The sequence below is a fragment of the Microcaecilia unicolor genome, chromosome 10 (genome assembly GCF_901765095.1).
Source record: "Microcaecilia unicolor chromosome 10, aMicUni1.1, whole genome shotgun sequence".
Classification (NCBI taxonomy): Eukaryota; Metazoa; Chordata; class Amphibia; order Gymnophiona; family Siphonopidae; genus Microcaecilia; species Microcaecilia unicolor.
Window position 1 is genome coordinate 71,852,929 of NC_044040.1, and position 24,278 is coordinate 71,877,206.

Consider the following 24,278-nt stretch of genomic DNA (forward strand, 5'->3'; position numbering starts at 1 on the left):
ATTTTTGACCCTTGCAGCCACTCCTCTAAGTTTTTTTTTCACTGTTCTTCTCATTTTCTCATAGTCGCCTTTTTTAAGTTAAACGCTAATGTATTTGATTTCCTATGTATACTTACTTCAAAGCTAATATCAAATCCGATCATATTATGATCACTGTTATCAAGCGGCCCCAGAACAATTACCTCCTGCACTAGATCATGCGCTCCACTAAGGACTAGGACTAGAATTTTTCCTTCTCTCGTTGGCTCCTGTACCAGCTGCTCCATAAAGCTGTCTTTGATTTCATCAAGGAATTTTACCTCCCTAGCGTGTCCCGATGTTACATTTACCTAGTCAATATCGGGGTAATTGAAATCACCCATTATTATTGTGTTGCTCAGTTTGTTTGCGTCCCTAATTTCCTTTAACATTTCTGCATCCATCTGTTCATCATAGCTAGGTGGACAGTAGTACACTCCCTATCACTATCCTTTTCCCCTTTCCACATGGAATTTCAATCTGCAGGGATTCCAAGAAGTGTTTTGTTTCCTGCTGAATTTTCAATCTATTTGATTCAAGGCTCTCGCTAATATACAATGCTACCCCTCCACCAATTCGATCCACCCTATCACTACAATATAATTTGTACCCCAGTATGACAGTGTCCCACTGGTTATCCCACTGTGTCCCACAAATGGTAAAAGATTGAAAGAAGATTAGTCAAATCCAGAATGGGGGAACCAAGGCTGATGCTAGACAGACATCTACAGTCTGTGCCCACAAATAGCAAAAGATAGGAGGAGCTTCGGCAACTCCAGTGTTGTAGATCAATTTATTGTCACATACTCTGAATGAGGGTACTGTGTGGCTCAAGGGAGAGGAGAAGACATCTTGACTGGTAAGCTGAATACAGTCAGCAATACTTGGGGATGATATGTGGATATAACCAAGACTTTATGATGTTTGGCTGTCTATATGGCTAACATGGTGGAGACTTGACAACCAGTGCTTAAGCATGAGTGATTGGAGCCTCTACTTAGTGACAAGCGAGGCTCTAGCCAACTTGTTGGGCAGACTGGATAGACCGTGTGTGTCTTTATCTGCCGTCATTTACTGTATTACTGTGTATTTGAATCCTGGTTCTTCATCTTACCTTGTTTGACAGCAATTTGCTTCATTACAATGCTCCAGAGGAGAGAGGAGTAACACATTTCCCTTCAACAGCCCCTGTACTGGCTCCTGGTTAGCCGAAGATTGCCAGTTTTCTCCAGCCTCCTGCGGCAGCTCCTATAGTCTTCCCCAATCAGAACCCTGATGTGGGGAGATTTGGCATACTTGGGGGGTCTTGTCTGTGTTGGAGATGAGGTATGACTTGTGGTCGCAGCTGCTTGGCACTAAATATTTAGTCAACCTGGTGACTCCATTGAGCCAACACCAGTGACTGAAGAGATGCTACATGCTGAGCCTTCCCTTGAGGGTGTAAGGGAAAGAAGTCGCACCGGAAAGAAGTTGGAGGGACCAGGGCAAGATGTAACAGAACTGGAGGTGGTTCCAGCAGCCCTGGAAGATTCTCCCCTAACTTTGGATGTGGTGTCTATCATGTCAAGACCTCCGAATACAACTTTGGACTCCATATGGACAGCTTTGGTGAGCCTCAATAATTAAGATCTACCAATAAAGATATAGCTAATTTAGCCAATAATGTGGATACACTTGCTCAAAGTAATAAATCTAAGTTATTGGGATTTTCCACAAAGCGAATGATACATACCTGTAGCAGGTGTTCTCCGAGGACAGCAGGCTGATTGTTCTCACGACTGGGTTGACGTCCATGGCAGCCCCCAGCAACCGGAAGAAAACTTTGCGGGTGGTCCCGCACGCAGGGCACGCCCACTGCACATGCGCGGCCGTCTTCCCGCCCGTGCGCGACCGTTCCCGCTCAGTTGAATGACAAGCAAAGGACTGAGTAAAACGCAACTCCAAAGGGGAGGAGGGAGGGTAGGTGAGAACAATCAGCCTGCTTTCCTGGGAGAACACCTGCTACAGGTATGTATCATTCGCTTTCTCCGAGGACAAGCAGGCTGCTTGTTCTCACGACTGGAGTATCCCTAGCTCTCAGGCTCACTCAAAACAAGAACCCAGGTCAATTGAACCTCGCAACGGCGAGGGCATAACAGAAATTGACCTACGAAAAACAACTAACTGAGAGTGTAGCCTGCACAGAACAAATCGGGTCCTGGAGGGTGGCGTTGGATTCAAACCCCAAACAGATTCTGCAGCACCGACTGTCCGAACCGACTGTCGCGTCGGGTATCCTGCTGGAGGCAGTAATGCGATGTGAATGTGTGGACCGATGACCATGTCGCAGCCTTGCAAATCTCTTCAATAGTGGCTGACTTCAAGTGAGCCACCGACGCTGCCATGGCTCTAACACTATGAGCCGTGATATGACCCTCAAGAGTCAGCCCAGCCTGGGCATAAGTGAAGGAAATGCAATCTGCTAGCCAATTGGAGATGGTGCGTTTCCCGACAGCGATCCCCCTTCCTATTGAGGTTGAAAGAAATAAACAATTGGGTGGACTGTCTGTGGGGCTGTGTCCGCTCCAGATAGAAGGCCAACGCTCGCTTGAAGTCTAATGTGTGCAACTGACGTTTAGCAGGGCGGGTATGCGGTCTGGGAAAGAATGTTGGCAAGACAATTGACTGGTTAAGATGGAACTCTGACACCACCTTTGGCAGGAACTTAGGGTGAGTGCGGAGTACTACTCTGTTATGATGAAATTTAGTATAAGGAGCATGAGCTACCAGGGCTTGAAGCTCACTGACCCTACGAGCTGAAGTAACTGCCACCAAGAAAATGACCTTCCAGGTCAAGTACTTCAGGTGGCATGAATTCAGTGGCTCAAAAGGAGGATTCATCAGCTGGGTGAGGACGACGTTGAGATCCTATGACACTGCAGGAGGCTTGACAGGGGGCTTTGACAAAAGCAAGCCTCTCATGAATCGAACGACTAAAGGCTCTCCAGAGATGGCTTTACCCTCTACACGATAATGGTAAGCACTAGTTGCACTAAGGTGATTCCTTACTGAGTTGGTCTTGAGACCAGACTCTGATAAGTGCAGAAGGTATTCAAGCAGGACAAGAACGAGGTTCTAGGGCCTTGCTCTCACACCAAACGACAAACCTCTTCCACTTGAAAAAGTAACTCTTTTTAGTGGAATCCTTTCGAGAAGCAAGCAAGACATGGGAGACTCCCTCAGACAGACCCAACGAAGCAAAGTCTACGCCCTCAACATCCAGGCCGTGAGAGCCAGAGACTGAAGGTTGGGGTGCAGAAGCGCTCCTTCGTTCTGCGAAATGAGAGTCGGAAAACACTCCAATCTCCACGGTTCTTCGGAGGACAACTCCAAAAGAAGAGGGAACCAGATCTGGGGTCAAAAAGGCGCTATCAGAATCATGGTGCCGTGGTCTTGCTTGAGCTTCAGCAAGGTCTTCCCCACCAAAGGTATGGGAGAATAAGCATACAGGAGGCTGTTCCCCCAATGGAGGAGAAAGGCATCCGACGCCAGTATGCCGTGCGCCTGTACTCTGGAACAGAACAGAGGCAGCTTGTGGTTGGTCTGAGAGGCGAAAAGGTCCACCGAGGAGGTGCCCCACTCTCGGAAGATCTTGCGTACCACTCTGGAATGGAGCGACCACTCGTGCGGTGGCATGACTCTGCTCAACCTGTCGGCCAGACTGTTGTTTACGCCTGCCAGGTATGTGGCTTGGAGAAGCATGCCAAACTGGCAAGCCCAACACCACATCCTGACGGCTTCCTGACACAGGGGGCGAGATCCGGTGCCCCCCTGCTTGTTGATGTAATACATTGCAACCTGATTGTCTGTCCGAATTTGGATGATTTGGTAGGATAGCCGATCCCTGAAGGCCTTCAGTGTGTTCCAGACCGCTCGGAGCTCCAGGAGGTTGATCTGAAGATCTTGTTCCTGGAGGGACCACACTCCCTGGGTGTGGAGCCCATCGACATGAGCTCCCCACCCCAGGCAAGATGCATCCGTCGTCAGCACCTTCGTGAGCTGCAGAATTTGGAATGGACGTCCCAGGGTCAAATTGGTCCGAATCGTCCACCAGTGCAGCGAATTGCGGCAACTGACGGACAGGCGGATGACATCTTCTAGATTCCCGGTGGCTTGGCACCACTGGGAAGCTAGGGTCCATTGAGCAGATCTCATGTGAAGGCGAGCCATGGGAGTCACATGAACCGTAGAGGCCATATGGCCCAGGAGTCTCAACATCTGCCGAGCTGTGACCTGCTGAGATGCTCTGGTCTGGGAAGCGAGGGACAGGAGATTCTGCGCCCGCGCTTCGGGAAGAAAGGCCTGAGCCGTCTGAGAATTCAGCAGAGCTCCTATGAATTCCAGAGATTGGACTTGCTGGAGATGGGACTTCGGGTAATTTATCACAAACCCCAGCAGCTCCAGAAGGTGAATAGTGCAATGCATGGACCAAAGAGCCCCTGCCTCTGAGGTGCTCTTGACCAGCCAATCGTCGAGATACGGGAACACGTGCACCCCCAGCTTGCGTAGATACGCCACAACCACCACGAGACACTTCGTGAACACCGGTGGTGCAGAGGCTAGCCCAAAGGGCAGCACACAATACTGAAAGTGACGTGACCCCAGACGGATTCGGAGATACTGTCTATCAACTGGCAGTATCAGGATGTGAGTGTAAGCGTCCTTTAAATCCAGGGAACAAAGCCAATCGTCTTTCTGAATCATGGGTAGAAGGGTGCCCAAGGAAAGCATCCTGAACTTTTCTCGGACCAGATATTTGTTCAGGCCTCTCAGGTCCAGGATGGGGCGCATCCCCCCTGTTTTCTTTTCCACAAGGAAGTACCTGGAATAGAATCCCTGCCCTTCCTGCCCGGGTGGCACGGGCTGGACCGCATTGGCGCTGAGAAGGGCGGAGAGTTCCTCTGCAAGTACCTGCCTGTGATGGGAGCTGAAGGATTGGGCTCCCGGTGGACAATTTGGCGGAGTGGAGACCAAATTCAAGGTGTATCCGCACCGCACTATTTGGAGAACCCACTGGTCGGAGGTTATAAGAGGCCACCTTTGGTGAAAAACATTCAACCTCCCCCCGACTGGCAGGTTGTCCGGTACCGATACTTTGATGGCGACTATGTTCCCATGGATCCAGTCAAAAGCCCGTCCCCTGCTTTTGCTGTGGAGGCGCAGGGGGCTGCTTAGGCGCATGCTGTTGAAGGGAACGAGCGCGCTGGGACTGTCCCTGTGCCTGAGGAGGCCTTTGGGCCGGCTGGGTGTACCTATGCTTGCTGTAGGCGTAGGGTGCAGTCTGCTGGGCCCGGGAAAAACGTCCACCTGCTAAGGTGGATGCTGAAGGCACCCGGTGGGAGAGCTTGTTGAGAGCGGTTTCCCGCTGGTGTAGTTGGTCCACCAACTGCTCGACCTTCTCGCCGAAAATGTTTTCCCCCTGGCAAGGGACATCCGCCAGCCGCTGCTGGGTGCGGTTGTCCAGGTCAGAGGCACGCAGCCATGAGAGTCTGCGCATCACAATACCTTGGGCCGCAGCTCGAGATGCCACATCACAGGTGTCATAGATACCCCTGGACAGGAACTTTCTGCACGCCTTCAGCTGACTGACCACCTCCTGAAAGGGCCTGGACTGCTCCGGAGGGAGCTTGTCGATCAGGTCCGCCAGTTCCTGCACATTGTTCTGTATGTGGATGCTCGTGTAGAGCTGGTATGATTGGATGCGGGTCACGAGCATGGAAGATTGGTAGGCTTTCCTCCCAAATGAGTCCAGAGTGCGAGACTCCCACCCAGGGGGCGCCAAGGCGGTATCCCTCGAACTCCGTGCCCTCTTGAGAGCAGAGTCCACGACCGCCGAGTCATGAGGCAATTGAGGCCGCATCAACTCTGGGTCTGAGTGGATCCTGTATTGGGACTCCGCTTTCTTGGGGATGGTGGGATTAGATAGTGGCTCAAACCAGTTCCGAAGCAGTGTCTCCTTAAGGACATTGTACAACGGCACCGTGGAAGACTCTCTAGGTGGTGATGGATAGTCGAGGACTTCGAGCATCTCCGTCCTCGGCTCATCCACAGTAACCACGGGGAAGGGAATGCAGATGGAAATATCCCTGACAAAAGAGGCAAAGGAGAGGCTTTCAGGAGGCGAGAGCTTCCTCTCCGGTGAAGGAGTGGGGTCGGAGGAAAGGCCCACAGACTCCTCTGAGGAGAAATATCTGGGGTCCTCCTCCTCCCCCCACGAGGCCTCCTCCTCGGTGTCGGACATGAGCTCTCTCAGCTCAGACCTCAACCGGGCCCGTCTCGACTGCGAGGAACCATGTCCTCGATGATTGCGTCGAGCGGTGGACTCCCGCGCCAGCGGGGACGAAGCTCCCTCCATCGACATCGACTCCACCTGTGTCATGGTCGACACCGGTGCCGCAAGCGGCGTCGGCATCGGAGGCCTCAGCATCGGGCCAGAGCCCACCGGTGCCTCCATCAACGGCGCCGAGGGCGCAAGCACCCCCGGTGCCAGCAGAGCCTGGCACATCAGCCCTTCCAGGATCCCGGGAAAGATGGCTTGGAGGCACTCGTCCAGGCCCGCTGTCTGGAAAGGCAGAGGGGGCGGTGTGGGTGCCGTTGCCGGAAGCTGCTCGGGTCCAGGAAACGGTACCGAGGTACCCGCGGGACTCACGCAGCGACACCTCTTCGACCGAGGGGGAACGCTCCTCCCGGCACTGCCGCTTCCTGGGCGTCGAGTTGTCCCTCGAAGTACCAGAGCTGGCAGTCCCGTGTGCAGTGGGCGACCGATGACGGTGCTTCTTGGCTTTCTTTCGATGCCAGTCATCGGCGCTCGGCGGAAGAGACGAGGAGGAGGTGGAGCCCCCCCCGGCCTCGAGGTATCGGATCCGACAGGGTTCGGTCCCGATGACCCTGAGCAGAGGGAGTGGCCGGGGCAGACTGCTCACGCGCCCGCTCACCCCCACCGTCACCGGCAGACCGGTGGACCAAAGGTACCTGTATTCCTGGGGTCGGTGCCAGAGTCGGCGCCGACTTCGTAGACATCGATACTGGTACCGAAAACCCGGCCGTCGACACCAATGCCGTAGAGGTCGACGTCGAAGGGCCGATGCAAGTTCCAAAAAGACGGTCCCGCAGAACTTGCCTCACCACCTGTGTCTGCTTCCTTAAGCCGAGACACAAGGTGCACACCTTGGAATTATGCTCCGGGCCGAGGCACTGGAGACACCAAGCGTGAGTATCGGTCTGCGAGATCTGCCGGCCGCACTGACCACACTTTTTGAATCTGCTCGGGACCTTCGAGGACATCGACGGAAAAATCGTGTCGGCAAAGTCAAAATCGTCGATGGTGGCAGTGAAAAGCACTCCCGAAAAAGAAGAAACGACCGCGCGGCCACAAGGCCGCGACGCGCCCTCGCGGCTAAAAACGACGAAGAAACTCTTTTTTTTTTTCTTCTAGAAAATAACACGTACTCGAAAGAGAAAAACCGCGGCTAGGCCGCAATCCAGTTTCCGGGGCTAAGAGAGAGACGGGAACACGTCTCTCTCAAGCGCGGAATAGAAAAAAACTGAGCGGGAACGGTCGCGCACGGGCGGGAAGACGGCCGCGCATGCACAATGGGCGTGCCCTGCATGCAGGACGGCCCGCGAAGTTTTCTTCCGGTTGCTGGGGGCTGCCGTGGACGTCAACCCAGTCGTGAGAACAAGCAGCCTGCTTGTCCTTGGAGAAGAATTGATACTGTTGAGAAATCTGTTTAGGATACAAAGAAAGTGAATTTGGAATTGATTAAAGACAGTACTGGAATTGATCAACAGCTGGAATTGTTGGAAAATGACTGAAGTCTTTAACCTTCGTTTTTTGTATTTTCCTAAACCTCCTGGTCAGACTCCTCAAAATATGTTGAGAAAATATCTACTAGAGGTTTTGAAGATTCCAGAAAAGCGACGTTTCTTACCTGAAGCAGATATTCTCCGAGGACAGCAGGCTGGATATTCTCACGTGTGGGTGACGGTGCGTCGGCCCCCGGAGGATTTCTAGCAAAATCTGTAGAAGTCTCCTTCTGGAGCGTTCTACCGCGTGTGGCGATCGCACTGCACATGTGCGCACACAATTTCCCGCCCATCGCGCAGTCCCACTCCTCAGTTAAATCCAAAAGTTGAAAAGGGAAGACAACTCCAAAGGGGAGGTGGGAGGGATTGTGAGAATATCCAGCCTGCTGTCCACGGAGAATACCTGCTTCAGGTAAGAAACTTCGCTTTCTCCGAGGACAAGCAGGCTGATATTCTCATGTGTGGGGTATCCCCAGCTCCCAGGCTCACTCAAAATAACAACAATTGGTCAATTGGACCTCGCAACGGCGAGGGCATAACAAAGATTGACCTGAAACAAGAAACATCTAACTGAGAGTGCAGCCTGGAACAGAATAAAAATGGGCCTCGGAGGGTTGGAGTTGAATTCTAAACCCCAAACAGATTCTGCAGCACCGATTGCCCAAACTGACTGTCGCGTCGACTGTTCTGCTGAAGGCAGTAATGAGATGTGAATGTGTGGACTGATGACCATGTCGCAGCCTTGCAGATCTCTTCAATAGTGGCTGACCTGAGATGAGCCACTGACGCAGTCATGGCTCTAACATTATGAGCCATGACATGGCCCTCTAAAGTCAGCCCAGCTTGGGCGTAAGTGAAGGAAATGCAATCTGCTAGTCAATTAGATATGGTGCGTTTCCCAACAGCAACTCCCCTCTTGTTGGGATTAAAAGAAATAAACAACTGGGCGGACTGTCTGTGGGGGCTTGTCCGCTCCACGTAAAAGGCCAATGCTCTTTTGCAGTCCGAAGTGTGCAGCTTGCTTTCGCCAGGACGGGTATGAGGACGGGGAAGAATGTTGGCAAGACAATCGACTGGTTAAGATGGAACTCTGACACCACCTTCGGCAGGAACGTAGGGTGCATGCGGAGGACTACTCTGTTATGATGAAAATTAAGATAAGGCTCATGAACCACTAGAACCTGAAGCTCACTGACCCTACGAGCTGAAGTAACAGCCACCAAGAAAATGACCTTCCAGGTCAAGTACTTCAGATGGCAGGAATTCAGTGGCTCGAAAGGGGGTTTCATCAGCTGGGTGAGAACGACACTGAAATCCCATGACACTGGAGGAGGCTTGACAGGGGGCTTTTACAAAAGCAAGCCTCTCATGAATCGAACAACTAAAGGCTGTCCGGAGATAGGCTGACCTTCTACACGTTGATGATAAGCACTAATCGCACTAAGGTGAACTCTTACTGAGTTGGTCTTCAGACCAGACTCTGATAAGTGTAGAAGGTATTCAAGCAGGGTCTGTGTAGGACAAGAAAAAGGATCTAGGGCCCTGCTGTCACACCAGACGGCAAACATCTTCCATTTAAAGGAGTAACACATTTTCGTGGAATCTTTCCTGGAAGTAAGCAAGACTCGAGAGACACCCTCACAAAGACCCAACGAGGCGAATTCTAAGCTCTCAACATCCAGGCTGTGAGAGCCAAAGACTGGAGGCTGGTATGTAGAAGCACCCCCTCGTTCTGAGTAATGAGGGTTGGAAAACACTCCAATATCCACGGTTCTTCGGAAGATAACTCCAGAAGAAGAAGGAACCAGATCTGACGGAGCCAAAACGGCGCTATCAGAATCATGGACCCTCAGTCTTGTTTGAGTTTCAGCAAAGTCTTCCCCACCAGAGGTATGGGAGGATACGCGTACAGAAGGTCTGTTCACCAATGAAGAAGAAAGGCATCTGACGCTAGCCTGCTGTGGGCCTGTAGTCTGGAACAGAACTGAGGGACCTTGTGATTGAATTGTGTGGCAAAAAGATCCACCAAGGGGGTGCCCCACTCTCGGAAGATCTTTCGGGTTATAGTCATGTTCAACGACCACTCTTGAGGTTGCATTATCCTGCTCAGTCTGTCGGCCAGACTGTTTACACCTGGTAGATAAATGGCTTGGAGAAACATGCTGTATTAGCGAGCCCACAGCCACATCTGGACGGCTTCCTGACACAGAAGGCGAGATCCGGTGCCCCCCTGCTTGTTGACGTAGTACATGGCAACCTGGTTGTCTGTCTGAATTTGAATAATTTGATTGGACAGCCGATCTCTGAAAGCCTGTAGGGCGTTCCAGATCGCTCGCAACTCCAGGAGGTTGATCTGAAGACGCTTTTCCTGAAGGGACCAAGCTCCTTGAGTATGAAGCCCATCTACATGCGCTCCCCACCCTAGGAGGGATGCATCCGTCGTCAGCACTTTTTGTGGCTGAGGGATTTGAAATGGGCGCCCGAAAATCAGATTGGATCGAATCGTCCACCACTGAAGGGAATTCCGAAAGTCGGTGGACAGTTGGATCACATCCTCTAGATCTCCTGTAGCTTGAAACCACTGGGAAGCTAGGGTCCACTGAGGGTCCACTGAGCTGATCTCATGTGTAGACGTGCCATGGGAGTGACATGAACTGTGGAAGCCATGTGCCCCAGATGTCTCAACATCTGCCGAGCCTTGATCTGCTGAGACGCTTGAACCCTGGAGACCAGAGACAGAAGGTTGTCCGCTCTTGTCTCGGGAAGATAGGCACAAGCTGTCTTCCTGCACAACAGAGCCCCTATGAATTCCAATTTTTGAACTGGGTTTAGATGGGTAGAATGCTCCAGAAGAAGACTTCTACAGATTTTGCTGACCTCACCCACACGTGAGAATATCAGCCTGCTTGTCCTCGGAGAAGTAATATTCCACCTTATAATAAAATATATAATCTTCTTACTAGAAGAAATATAGAAGTATCTAATCAGAATAGAGTTGCTCAGCCTATATTAAACACTTCTGGAAATGTGGAGGAGTGGCCTTGTGGTTAGGGTGGTGGACTTTGGTCCTGGGGAACTGAGGAACTGAGTTCGATTCCCACTTCAGGCACAGGCAGCTCCTTGTGACTCTGGGCAAGTCACTTAACCCTCCAATGCCCCATGTAAGCCGCATTGAGCCTGCCATGAGTGGGAAAGCGTAGGGTACAAATGTAAATATATAGATGCTACAGTTCTGTTGACAAGTTAAACAGTCTGTATGGCCAATGCATTTGGTGGTCTATATAAATATTTGATAAATAAATGTGGCCTCAAAACACCCAGGTGCTGAACACAATTAGCAAGCAAACTCACAATGGAGTCCCACATACTATCACAGGCCACCAACTACCTGAAAAAAAGAATGGGAAGAAAAACTCTCCAAAAACATCGAAAGAAAAGTTCCCAAGCAATGAAACAGGGAGGAGAGGATGACGGTTCCAAGATGGCGCTTTGACTAGACGCACATGAGTTAGCTGCTGAGGTGTCTCCGTTGTTCTTCTGCTGATTTCGCTGCTTCTGTGGTCTCCTTGATGGGGAAACGGAGGGGGAAAGTTAAGGAGCGTTCCTCGGCTCCTGAGACGTCCTTGGCGCTACGGCAGACGACACTTCAGTTCCCAAAGCAGCTACCGGGACCTCGGGGAGCCTCGACCCCCTCTGCCGCTCTCGACGCATCGGCGTCGATTGAGAGCGCTAACGGGGCTTCCCTGAGCCCCGTAGAGCGTATTGCTCCGCCTCAACCCGGAAGGGAATTGCTGTCAGCCCAAGCAGGGACGGAGAACGACGGCGTTCAGCCTAATCTGCTCGAGGGAAGGTCTGCGGCGATAGAATGTGAACCCCATCAGAAAGAAATACTTTTTCAATCAGCCTTACAGGTACTTCCTTTGGGAATTGTTTCTAAACTTTCTCAGGTTGGTGCTCACATTCAACCCTCTCCTGGAACTTTTGGCGTGGTTAGACCTGCAATTGTGACATTAGAGTCACTATGGGATATGGTACACAATATTCAAACCTCTATGCAACCTATGTTAAAAGAGAACACTGAAAATATAAAAATTATTTCTGAAGCTGCGCTACTCCAAGCACAGGTATCTGCTCAACAGGCCCTGAAACTGGAAAATTTGAATACTAAAATACAAGAGATGGGAACTTTAGAGACTGTTTTGGTTAAGGACAATACTTTTCTTCACAAACGAACAGAATACCTGGAGAACCAGATTCGGAGACTTAATCTTAGGTTTCTAAATTTCCCTAAGTCTCCTTTGATTTCTCCTGTTGAAATGGTCAAGAAATATATGGTGGACATTCTTGGAATGGACAAGGATTCATTGCCCCCCATAACACGGGCCTATTACATCTGGAACCCACAAGGGGGTGTTGAAAACCTCCAAGCGGTGGGGGATGGAATGAATTTAACTTCATTCCTCGAGAGCTCACTAGAGATTATTACCCAGAGGTCTACTATGCTTGTTACTTTTGTTTTGGAGCCTGATCGCAATGCAATATTAAGACTTTCCTTAAGGCACTTAGAAAATCTGTTTATGGGTTCAAAGGTTCGTGTTTTTCCTGACCTCTCAAGACCTACGCAAGCTAGACGCAGGGCCTTTTTGGAACTACGTCCTAGAGCGATGGCATTGGGAATAAATTTTGTTTTACGATTTCCTTGTATATGTAACTTTATGTTTGAGGGTAAACAGTTTCAATTTGTTGACCCTAAACAGTTAAAAGAATTTCTTGATGCTAGAGTAGATATGAATGTTGTATGCCCCCCATAAAATAGCAGGCTGGGATCAGTAACCCCGAGGTAGCAATTGGTGGATTTTTTTTCTTATTGCCTTGCTTTATTTATATTTCCTGATTCTTGGAACCAATGTTTCTTAACTTGTGGACGAAATGGCTTTAAAAGTTATTTTTCTTCTTTTCATTATTTCCTGTTGTCAATGCCTATTGCACATTCATAATTTGTAATGAAATAATGATTTATACTAATAAATAAAATAATAAAAAAAAAAAGAAACAGGGAGGAGAATAAACCAACAACTACCACCACCACCACCGAAATGAATAGGACATTCAGTTCCAAACTATCAAAAATCAGAGAAAAGTGCACACCTCTCAGTTCCAGGATCATCTTCAAATAGCAAATCCTTCAATCGACATTTGTAATCCAAAAGGCATCACTACTACTACTAATCATTTCTACAGCGCTACCAGTCGTACGCAGCGCTTCACAATTTAACATCACACAGAGATGTACCACATATCCCTTTTTCAACTCAACAAGGGCCAACTTGTTTCACAATTGCTGCTGTGTCAGGAGGAAAGAAACTGAGCTTTTGACAGAAACAAGATGGCGACTGTAATTTCAAACAAACACTGTCAAATATCATCTAATCAGCACACGATCTCATGCAGTCAGCCTTATTTAAAAAAACATATTCAACAGTTATTTATTCATGCCGTGTATTTGTTCAGACCGGAATCGGCTAACGCCGTTAACGGTAATATGTAAGCCACATTGAGCCTGCAAAAAGAGGTGGGAAAATGTGGGATACAAATGTAATAAATAAATAAATTAATTTAAACCATACGTCTTCACAGTATTAAACTGAAATATCAAACATTGTTCTCTCGTCAAAGCCATTTCTTAACATCACCCCCCTAACAGAAATCTGTAGCTGTTCAACAATAGAACACCGCACGTCTGAGAAAACATGATTTTTCTGGACACAGTGTTTAACTATAGGAGCTTCTAATCACTTGACTGTAAGACATAATTTATGTTCTGTAGTACATGTAAGAAAAGCCCGTGATGTTTGGTCTACTTGAGCAATCTTTAGCACATGAAGCAAATCAAGCTTCTCTTTTGGTCTCCTTTTTATTCACAAGATGTTAACTTAACAATGAAGCTGTATTTTAAGAAACATTCAAACTGGGTTTTTTTTGGTCAAAGAACTTGGGTATTTCCTGATGCTACCAAATTAACTCAGCAACATAGGAAATTATTTCTTGCTTTGAGCCAAAAGACTAGGAAAATTGGTGCTTCCTTTGCTCTTTGTTTTCCTTGTAAATGCATAGTTAAATTTGTGGATGTACGTTATGTTTTCTTTGACCCAGAACAATTTCTACAAAATATGTCTGTTCCCAACGAAGAAGGGGTTTCAGGTTGCAGTGGTTCCCAAATCTGATCCTGAAGCCATCCCAGTCAGTCAGGATTTTGGGACATCCACAATGAATATCCATGAGATTTGCATACAGTGGAGACAGTGCCTGCAGATATCTCTCATTAATATTGTGCATATCCTGAAAACCTGACTGGCTGGGTGCCTCAAGGACCAGGTTTGGAAACCGCTGGGTTAATGGAGAGATCTTGATCCACTAATTGTGTAAACTGATACAAGATAATTGTGTCATGCTTTTTCTTTGTTATAATGTCTTTAAAGTCTTCCCCTCTTCTTTTTTAGTGGTCTATTGAGGAAGATATAGCAATTTATTTCTTTTTACCCTTAATTTGAATTAGATGATTGCTTGCTACCTTAATTTCCCCTGTTTTTCTGTATTGATATATTACTTTTGTATATAATTTATTTGATAAAAATAAAATAAAAAAAAAAAAAGAAAAATTAACCACATAAGCATAGTAGATGACAGCAAATAATTATCAAAATGTCCCATCTGGTCTGCCTAGTAAGATAGTTAGAGCATAGCTGCTGCTCTGTGCATATCACCACATACCTTCATTTAGGTACAAACTTATTATTCAAGTTATGCTATATCTTTATAAGAAGAATGCTACAATTGCTAGGCATATACACAGAACAGGAAAAAGCATCTTAGCATCCTCAGAGCCTTAATTTAACACTTAAAAACTTTCCTCTAGATAATGTTATGTAATAAAAAATATGTTTGAAAATAATTAAAATCATGAAAGTTAAGACAATGTAGTAAGTAACCATGGAATAATTAAATACAAACCTCAAACTTCTATAGCTACAGGAAGAATTGCCTGATAGATGACTTAAAGGCGATGAACTGTAGAAATCATTTCTGAAGTGCTGATGTGATGAGGTGAATCTTCTGGGCTGCAACAACAAAAATAGATGAGTGAATATTTTCATTCCTAAATGTCTGCAACTAAAGAAGAACTTCTGTTACCTGCTAATACATTTTCTATTAGTCTCTTGCCAGTCTGTTCCATAAAGGGTACTATGTCACCTGCTGACTTGGCAGATCAATATCAGGTAAAGTTCCCATGCAACCTACTTCCTCCCAGGATCCTTTCTTCTGCTCTTCCTGTACATAAAACATGTCCCCAGCATTATTGTTAAGTGTAAAAAGGGGGGGAAAAACTAAGACAAAAAAAAGACAAGTCACAACATAAATATAAACCCAAACTCATCACAAGTTCGCATTCTCTCATTTACTTCCTTTGACCAAGTCAGATTTGGTCCAGACTCAAGAGACTAATAGAATTCCTCTTCTGTTCTATCTCTGCAAGTCTTTATCAGATACAGAATCTTTAACAGTATTTTACTTGGGTGGGTTAAGGTAAAATTATGTATCATACCTGATAATTTTCTTTCCATTAATCATAGCTGATCAATCCATAGACTGGTGGGTTGTGTCCATCTACCAGCAGGTGGAGATAGAGAGCAAACTTTTGCCTCCCTATATGTGGTCATGTGCTGCCGGAAACTCCTCAGTATGTCGATATCAAAGCTCCATCCGCAGGACTCAGCACTTAGAGAATTACACCCACGAAGGGACACTCTGCCCAGCTCACCACCGCCGAAACGGGGGAGGGGAATTAACCCAGCTCATCCCTACACAAGTGGGGGAGGGGAATCCGTCCAGCTCATCCCCGCGGAGCGGGGGAGGGACACCACACCCGCCGATGCGGGGGGATCTGGCTTATCCTGCAACCGCAACCGCGGGAGGAGCTGACTGACCCTAACACCGCCGAAGCGGGGGGGGGGGGGGGGTACAAAGCTGCCCTACAACCGCACGAAGCGGGAGGGAGTGCCGGCAGAATTTTAAGTCTCAATCCAGCCCCGTAAAACGGAGGGGAGAGGAATGCAGCAGCTCACTGTAACACAAACTCGTCTCAACTCTTGAAGAATCCAAGTGAAAAAACTTGAACACGAAGTCTTACTGAAGTAACTGAAGACTAAACTTGAACCTGAAATGCAACCAGAATAAAAATAGTACAGATATCTGGGAGGGGCTATGGATTGATCAGCTATGATTAATGGAAAGAAAATTATCAGGTATGATACATAATTTTACCTTCCATATCATCAAGCTGATCAATCCATAGACTGGTGGGATGTACCGAAGCAGTACTCACCCAGGGCGGGACACTGAAATCCCTGACCTCAACACTGAAGCTCCAAACCGGGCCTCCGCCCGTGCAGCCACAGTCAAACGGTAATGCTTGGAGAATGTATGAGCCGAAGCCCAAGTTGCCGCCTTGCATATCTCTTCCAAGGAGACGGATCCGGCCTCTGCCATCGAGGCCGCCTGAGCTCTTGTGGAGTGAGCCTTCAGCTGGATAGGCGGCACCTTCCCCGCGGCCACATAAGCCGCTGCAATGGCTTCCTTGACCCATCTTGCCACTGTAGGCTTAGCAGCCTGCAGACCCTTACGAGGACCTGCAAACAGGACAAACAGATGATCCGATTTCCGGAAATCATTGGTCACTTCCAAGTATCTGATGATGACTCGTCTCACATCCAGATATTTAAGAGCAGAGTACTCCTCTGGGTAGTCCTCCCTACGAAAGGAAGGGAGACAGAGCTGCTGATTCACATGGAAGCGAGAAACAATCTTGGGCAGGAAGGAAGGCACTGTGCGAATAGTCACTCCTGCCTCAGTGAACTGCAGAAAAGGCTCTCGACATGAGAGCGCCTGGAGCTCGGAAACTCTTCTGGCTGAAGTGATAGCCACCAAAAAGACTGCTTTCAATGTCAGGTCTTTCAGAGATGCCCTCGACAAGGGTTCAAAAGGCGGCTTCTGCAATGCTCTTAGCACCAGGTTGAGATTCCACGCAGGCACCACTGAGTGCAGAGGAGGGCGCAGGTGATTAACTCCCTTGAGAAAGCGCACCACATCTGGCTGCGAAGCCAGGGAAGCACCCTTCAGGCGGCCCCTGAAGCAAGCCAGAGCCGCTACCTGGACTTTAAGGGAACTGAGCGACAGGCCTTTCTCCAGACCTTCTTGCAGGAACGCCAACACTGAAGAAATTGGAGCAGTGAAGGGAGAAAGTGAGCCTGCTTCACACCACGCTGCAAAGATACGCCAAACCCTGGCGTAAGCAGTAGAAGTAGAGCGCTTCCTCACTCTCAGCATAGTGGCGATGACCTTGTCTGAGAAGCCCTTCTTCCTCAGACGCTGCCGCTCAATAGCCAGGCCGTAAGACCAAAGGGGGAGGGATCCTCCATCACCACGGGACCCTGATGTAACAGGCCCTGCTCCACTGGCAGCCGCAGAGGATCGTCGACTGAGAGCCTGATCAAGACCGCATACCAGGGACGTCTGGGCCAATCCGGACCCACCAGGATTACCCTGCCGGGATGCTTTGCCACCCGGTCTAGCACCCTGCCCAACATGGGCCAGGGCGGGAACACATAGAGAAGCTCTTGTGTCGGCCACTGTTGGAGAAGAGCATCTACTCCCAGGGATCGAGGGTCCCGTCCTCTGCTGAAAAAGCGCGGCACTTGGCAATTGGCCGATGACGCCATCAGATCTAGGCTCGGCTGGCCCCAGCGCTTCGTGATGTCCAAGAACGCCTGAGCAGATAGCTGCCACTCTCCGGGCTCCAAGGTATGGCGACTGAGAAAGTCCGCCTTGACATTCATGACTCCGGCAATGTGGGCCGCTGAAAGCTGCTCCAGGTTCGCTTCCGCCCACTGGCAAAGATTCATAGCCTCCTTGGCTAGAGGGGCACTCTTGGTACCTCCCTGGCGGTTGACATAGGCCACAGCCGTGGCATTGTCCGACAGGACCCGTACAGGCTTCAACACCAGTACCGGGATGAACTCCAAAAGCGCCAACCGAATGGCTCTGAGTTCCAGGAGGTTGATAGACCACTTTGCCTCTGCAGGAGACCAGAGCCCCTGCGCTGTCCTTCCCAAGCAGTGGGCTCCCCAGCCCGACAAAGAGGCGTCCGTCGTGACGACAATCCACTCTGGGGTCACCAGAGGCATTCCCGCAGACAACTTGTCTGTCTGCATCCACCAGCTCAGCGCCTTGCGCACTGCTGGGTCCAAGGGAAGGCGCACAGCATAATCCTCCGACATCGGAGTCCAGCGCTTCAGCAAAGAGTGTTGAAGTGGTCTCATATGAGCCCTGGCCCAGGGCACTACTTCCATCGTGGCCGTCATAGAGCCCAACAGCTGCACATAGTCCCAAGCCCGAAGAGGAGAGGCTACTAGGAACTGGTCCACCTGAACCTGAAGTTTGACACTCTGCCCACTTGGGTGTCGAATCGAACTCCCAGGTACTCCAGGGACTGAGTCGGGCGCAGCTGGCTCTTCTCCCAGTTGATGATCCATCCCAGGGAGCTCAAAAGAGCAACTACCCGGTCCACAGCTTTGCCGCACTCTGCATAAGAGGGGGCTCGGATCAACCAGTCGTCCAGATAAGGATGGACTTGTACCCCTTCCTTTCGTAGGAAGGCCGCGATGACCACCATTACTTTGGAAAAGGTCCGCGGAGCAGTAGCTAACCCGAATGGGAGGGCTCTGAACTGGAAGTGTCGTCCCAGGACTGCAAAACGCAGAAAGCGTTGATGAGGAGGCCAGATGGGAATATGCAGGTACGCTTCCTTGATGTCCAAGGAAGCCAAGAACTCTCCTGCCTTCACTGCCGCTATAACAGAGAGGAGAGTCTCCATGCAAAAGTGCCGCACTTTCAAGGCCCGATTGACCCCTTTGAGGTCGAGGATAGGCCGGACAGAACCTCCTTTCTTTGGTACCACAAAGTAAATGGAGTAACGTCCCTTGCCAAGCTGACTTTCTGGCACTGGAACGACCGCGCCCAGGCGGATCAGATTGTCCAAGGTCTGCTGCACTGCCACAGCTTTGACCGGAGACTTGCAGGGAGAGAGTACAAACCCGTCTTTTAAGGGTCGGCAGAACTCTAGCTTGTAGCCGTCTCTGATGACTTCCAGCACCCACGCGTCTGAAGTTATTGTGGTCCACTCGCCCAGAAACGAGGACAGCCGTCCTCCAATCTGCACTGGGGCGTGGACCAAGGCCCCGTCATTGGGTACGAGACCCTGGGGGAGGACCGGAGGAAGCACCTCCGGGACGGCGGTCTCTGCGAAAGGAATGCTGCTTGGGGGAGAAATTCCTCTTGAAGGAAGAGGGGGCAGAGGAACCCGACTTGCCCGGGCGGTACTGACGGGCTTCCTGCAACCGTCCTCTGGAGGTACCGGGACGAGTACTAGCCCGAGCCCTGACCTCTGGTAATTTCTTGCCCTTAGACGTGCCGAGATCGGTCACGATTTTGTCCAGCTCGACCCCAAAGAGCAGCTTGCCTTTAAAAGGCAATCTAGCCAGGCGGGATTTAGAGGCGTGGTCAGCAGACCAATGTTTCAGCCAAAGCCACCGCCGCGCAGAGATTGTCTGAGCCATGCCTTTCGCTGAGGCCCTCAAGACATCATACAGCAAGTCTGCCAAATAGGCTAAGCCCGATTCCAGGGCCGGCCAATCAGCCCTCAAGGAATGATCCGAGGGGGAAGCCCGCTGCACCATAGTCAGGCACGCCCTGGCCACATAGGAGCCGCAAACTGAGGCCTGCAAACTTAAAGCAGCCGCCTCAAAGGACGACCTTAAGGCCGCCTCAAATCTTCTGTCTTGGGCGTCCTTTAGGGCCGTGCCACCTTCCACCGGCAACGCCGTTTTCTTAGTCACCGCAGTGATTAAAGAATCCACGGTAGGCCACAGATAGGCCTCACGTTCACTCACAGCCAAAGGATAGAGGCGGGACATAGCCCTAGCCACTTTAAGGCTCGCTTCCGGGACATCCCATTGAGCCGAAATTAAGGTGTGCATGGCATCATGCACGTGGAAGGTTCTAGGCGGGCGCTTCGTCCCCAGCATAATGGCAGAGCCAACAGGGGCTGAGGGAGAGACGTCCTCCGGAGAGGAAATCTTCAAAGTGTCCATGGCCTGTAACAACAGGTTGGGCAAATCCTCTGGGCTAAAAAGCCGCGCTGCAGAGGGGTCATCCGCTCCATCCGAGCGGGGATCCGTCTCCTCATCTACATCGGAGGAGACAAAGTCCTCCAAGGCCTGGGAATCAACCCGAGGGCGTTTACCTCTGGGAACCTCAACCTCTTTACCAGACGAGGGAGCAGGGGCAGCGTTTTGCATGAGGAAAGCCTGATGCAGCAGCAAAACAAACTCGGGGGAGAAACCCCCCAGACTGTGCACTTCCGCAGCCTGGGCAACAGCCCTAGACGCACCCTCAACCGGCGCTCGCAAGAGCGGGGGAGAAACATGCTGCGCATTCAAAATGGCGTCCGGCGCGACACTCCGCGAAGGAGCCGCGCGGGAAGAACGGCGCTTAACTTTAGCCGCTTTTGTGCCGTCGCCCAAATTAAGGGCGTTCATGGCATTAATGTCTCCAACCTCAAGGGCGGCCCACGAAGAAGCCGTCCGAGCCGCGTGGCCGGCCAAGATGGCGGAGGCGAGGAGCGGGGGATGGGCGTTTATGGCGGGAAAAACCGCCACGCCGGAGGAAGGACCGGGACATTCATCGGTCACGAAACTGTCACCCAACAAGGGCGAACCAGGCTATAAGACCCCCGCATCCCCTCTAGAAGCGCTCAAGCGATCCGGGGAGCGACCCTTTGCGCCCTCGCCCTCCGACGCCATATGCCACGAGGAGAAGAATCGGGGAACCCCCTGCCCGCTATAAAAAGGTAAAAATTACCTGCTGTCTGCTCCGAGCTGTAACGAACTGGTGTCCCAGTGAGTAGCTGCAATGAACGTTTAAATAAACGTCGAAATAAACGCCTTTAAGGACGTTTAAAATTTTTTTTTTTTTTTAAACGGAGCCAGCGGGAGGGGGGAGAAAAGGAGGGACCTGGCACCACCAGGTTTGCACTTGCTCAAAAAGAGCCCTCAACCCCAGGCACTCAACAAAACCTAAACATTAGGCTTGGAGGCCTAGCCAGAGCTGCTGCTGTGTGTGACCACCACCTGCTGAGATAGAGAACATACTGAGGAGTTTCCGGCAGCACATGACCACATATAGGGAGGCAAAAGTTTGCTCTCTATCTCCACCTGCTGGTAGATGGACACAACCCACCAGTCTATGGATTGATCAGCTTGATGATATGGAAACCAGTGTTTCTGAATATATGGTACATGTATGTAAGCTCAAGGGGTATGTGAGACACCCACAGGGGGTACGTGGCAACCGAAAATAAAACCCTGATTTTTTCTTGCTCCCTTCAAGTTTGAGCAGGCACAGAAGCTACATGGAGCGGAACTCTCTGTAGTGAGATATCCACAGGGGGTATGTGACAAAGAAAACTGACCCCTCTTGCTCCCTCACCCTTTTACGGAGTCCTTCAATGGTGACACCTGAATTTGGAGCAGGTGCAAAAGCTACATGGGGCATAAGAAAAGAAGCTCTATTACTGCAACCCGCAGCATGCCTCTGTAGCTGCTCTGCAGTAATCTGCCTCTTCGGAACCTCAGGTACATGTCAATCAAGTCCGGAGACCCTCCTTTCAGAATGGCTGCAATCTTGCTCCTTGGCCTGCCACTGCCAGAGCTGTGCTCTGTGTTGATCCACACTGACAGAAAGCCTCACCTTTCTCTTGCCTCTGAACCCTGGGGCCATGCCAATTGGGTCAAGAGACCCCAATCTACTGTGGCTGCAGCCTTGCTCCTTAGCCTGTCACTGACAAAGTAAAGCTCCATGCTGACCCACCACCACAAGAAAGCAGCACCTTCCCATGTTCCCTACTCCAAACCCTTAGTCGGATCAGGAGACACAACTGAATCACGGTTGCAGGGTCAAAGCTTGCTCCAGTTCCTTAGCCCAACTTCAGTGCTGGGTAAGGAAAAAAAAAAAAACATTACTAGGCTGGGATGAGTGGGTACAGCAAGAGAAAAGTGATGGTGCTGGGGAGAGGAAGGGGTATATACAGAGGGGAGATTTTGGAGTAGGAAGAGGGGAAGGAGCAGAATGGGCAGAGGGGAGAGAGAACAAAGTAAAGGTATGAGTAAAGGAAGTTTGGCAAGCAAGAGAACACAATGAAGGCATAATGGGGGAGAGAGAAGGGAAGATCTATGTGTATGGGGGTGGGGAAGACCAGTGTCATTAGAAAATTGGACCTGCCAAGCTCCTCTTGTTGTCTCTTTGAGGATGAGAGTTGATATCCTCAGGCTGCTGAGTCCTTCTTCATGTAACTCTGAAGGGGGGGGGGGTCTCCTACCCTCAGAAAAACAGCAAGATGGTGATCCCAACCTAAAAGATCCCACTTACAGGTAATATGGTGGAACTGTCAAGCGCATCTCGTTATTGCCCTGGGTTTCAGAGATCATATGTTAGGGCTGCCAAGCCCCTCTTGCAGTTTCTTGGGGGTTGGAAGGTGATATGTTGGGTCTGTTGAGCCCTTCTCATGCTGTTTCTCTAGTGGTGGAAGTTTCTCAGTCTGAGAAACAGCAAGAGGGGGTTGGCCAGTGGTGTGCTGGTAAAGTTTTAACAGGCTCTCTCCCTGGTCCACTTCTGCGCCCCCCTCCCCCCATTGCAGAGCTGGCTATACCCAGGGAGAGAGCCGGGGGGGGGGGGGGGGGGGGGGCCAATGCATTACTCTCTCCAGGGAAAAAAAATGTTAATGCTCCCAGGTTCCAATCTAATTTATGTTTAATGTGGGATAAAATGCCATAAATAAGTAAATAAATAGACAAACTCTGAATGTTGAGCACCTGATTCTCATAACATGATGTCTGTTTTAGAAGCCCTTTACCAAGAGAGAAATAAATCTCTGCACCAATATAACAAGGTTAGGGTGTCCCTATTACCAGCTCCTCCAAATGACACACCAACTACGATTTATAACAAATTACTACTCTCCTATAAAAAGATATTCCTTCATTATACTTCCTCTGTGTACATCTGTATGCTGCACGAGCCAGAATGTTTGAAAATACAACTTTTTTTTTTTTTAAATAGTATCCTCCCCATGGTCCCCTCTCCACCTCACTCAGACCTCCTCCCCGCTCCCCCGGTGAAAAATTATTCCTTCATTATACTTCCTCTGTGTACATCCAATGCACAAGCCAGCATGTTTGAAAGTGCAATTTTTTTTTTAAAGTATCCTCCCCACGGTGCAGTCCCCACCCCACCTAGTCCAGATTTACTCCCTGCTCCCCTGAGCAGCAGGGTCCCAGCACCTACCTCAAGGCAGCCACCCTGGTGGTCCAGTGGATTCTTTGGAGCAGGAAAGATCCCCAGTCTTTCCTGACCGCTGCCGGCTCTGACTCTCCCGCTGCCGCACTGCCCTTTAAAATGGCTGCCAAGACTTACAAGGGCAGCCTCCAAGATTTCAGCGGAAGTCTCAGCAGCCATTTTTAAACAGCGATCCGGCAGCAGGAGGGTCAGCGCCAGCAGCGGGCAGGAAAGACTGGGGATCTTTCCAGTCTTTCCTGCTCCCAAGAATCCACTGGACCACCAGGGAGGCTGCCTTCTTCAGGTATGTGCTGGAGCCTGGGACCCTGTAGCCTGGGGGTGGGGGGGGGGGGGTGGGGGGGGGGGGGGGACAGCCGGCTCGCCCTGCCAGAACAACCAGCTCACAAAATGCTAAAAAAATGTAACTGGCTCTTGCGAGCCAGCTCCAGCACACCACTGGGTTTGGCAGTTCCAACCTATAAACTCCCACTGAAAGGTAATATGATGGAGCCACTGAACCTCTCTTGCTGTTTCTCTGGGGGTTGAAGGTGATATGTCGGGGCTGCCAAGCTCCTCCTCTTGTTGCTCTGGGAGTGATATGTTGGGGCCTCTGAGCCCTTCTTCCTATGTCTCTGGGGGATGGGATCTTCCCATCTTCAGAGGAAAGCATAAACCAGTGACTGGGACCCGCATGATTAGAAAAATGATCAATCAACAAAGATAGAAAAGTCATTTAATTTTCTCTGTTAGTTTTTTTAACGTACATCTGCCAGAGCTGGTGTTACACATGAGCATGAAACATAACAAATCATGCTAGCTGTGCTAATTTCCAAATTTTTCTAAGCACAGAATGCTAAAAGGAGTAACAGGCCACATTTTGAATTTAAGTGGCTGTCTGCATTACTGGTATATTCTGAAGACAGTTTGCACTTCTGTATCATTACTATGAACTATTTATTTTTAGTTTT

General features: G+C 49.9%; 1 protein-coding gene across 1 annotated transcript in view; it reads right to left on the bottom strand.

The window, feature by feature from the left end:
* The window catches only part of SCAF11 (SR-related CTD associated factor 11), a 580,274-nt gene that overhangs the window by 257,517 nt on the left and 298,479 nt on the right, over window positions 1-24,278 (bottom strand). The window contains exon 8 of the mRNA XM_030217091.1: window positions 14,875-14,981. The gene's annotated coding sequence lies outside the window, so the exon portion shown is untranslated. The remainder of the gene's footprint in view (window positions 1-14,874; window positions 14,982-24,278) is intronic.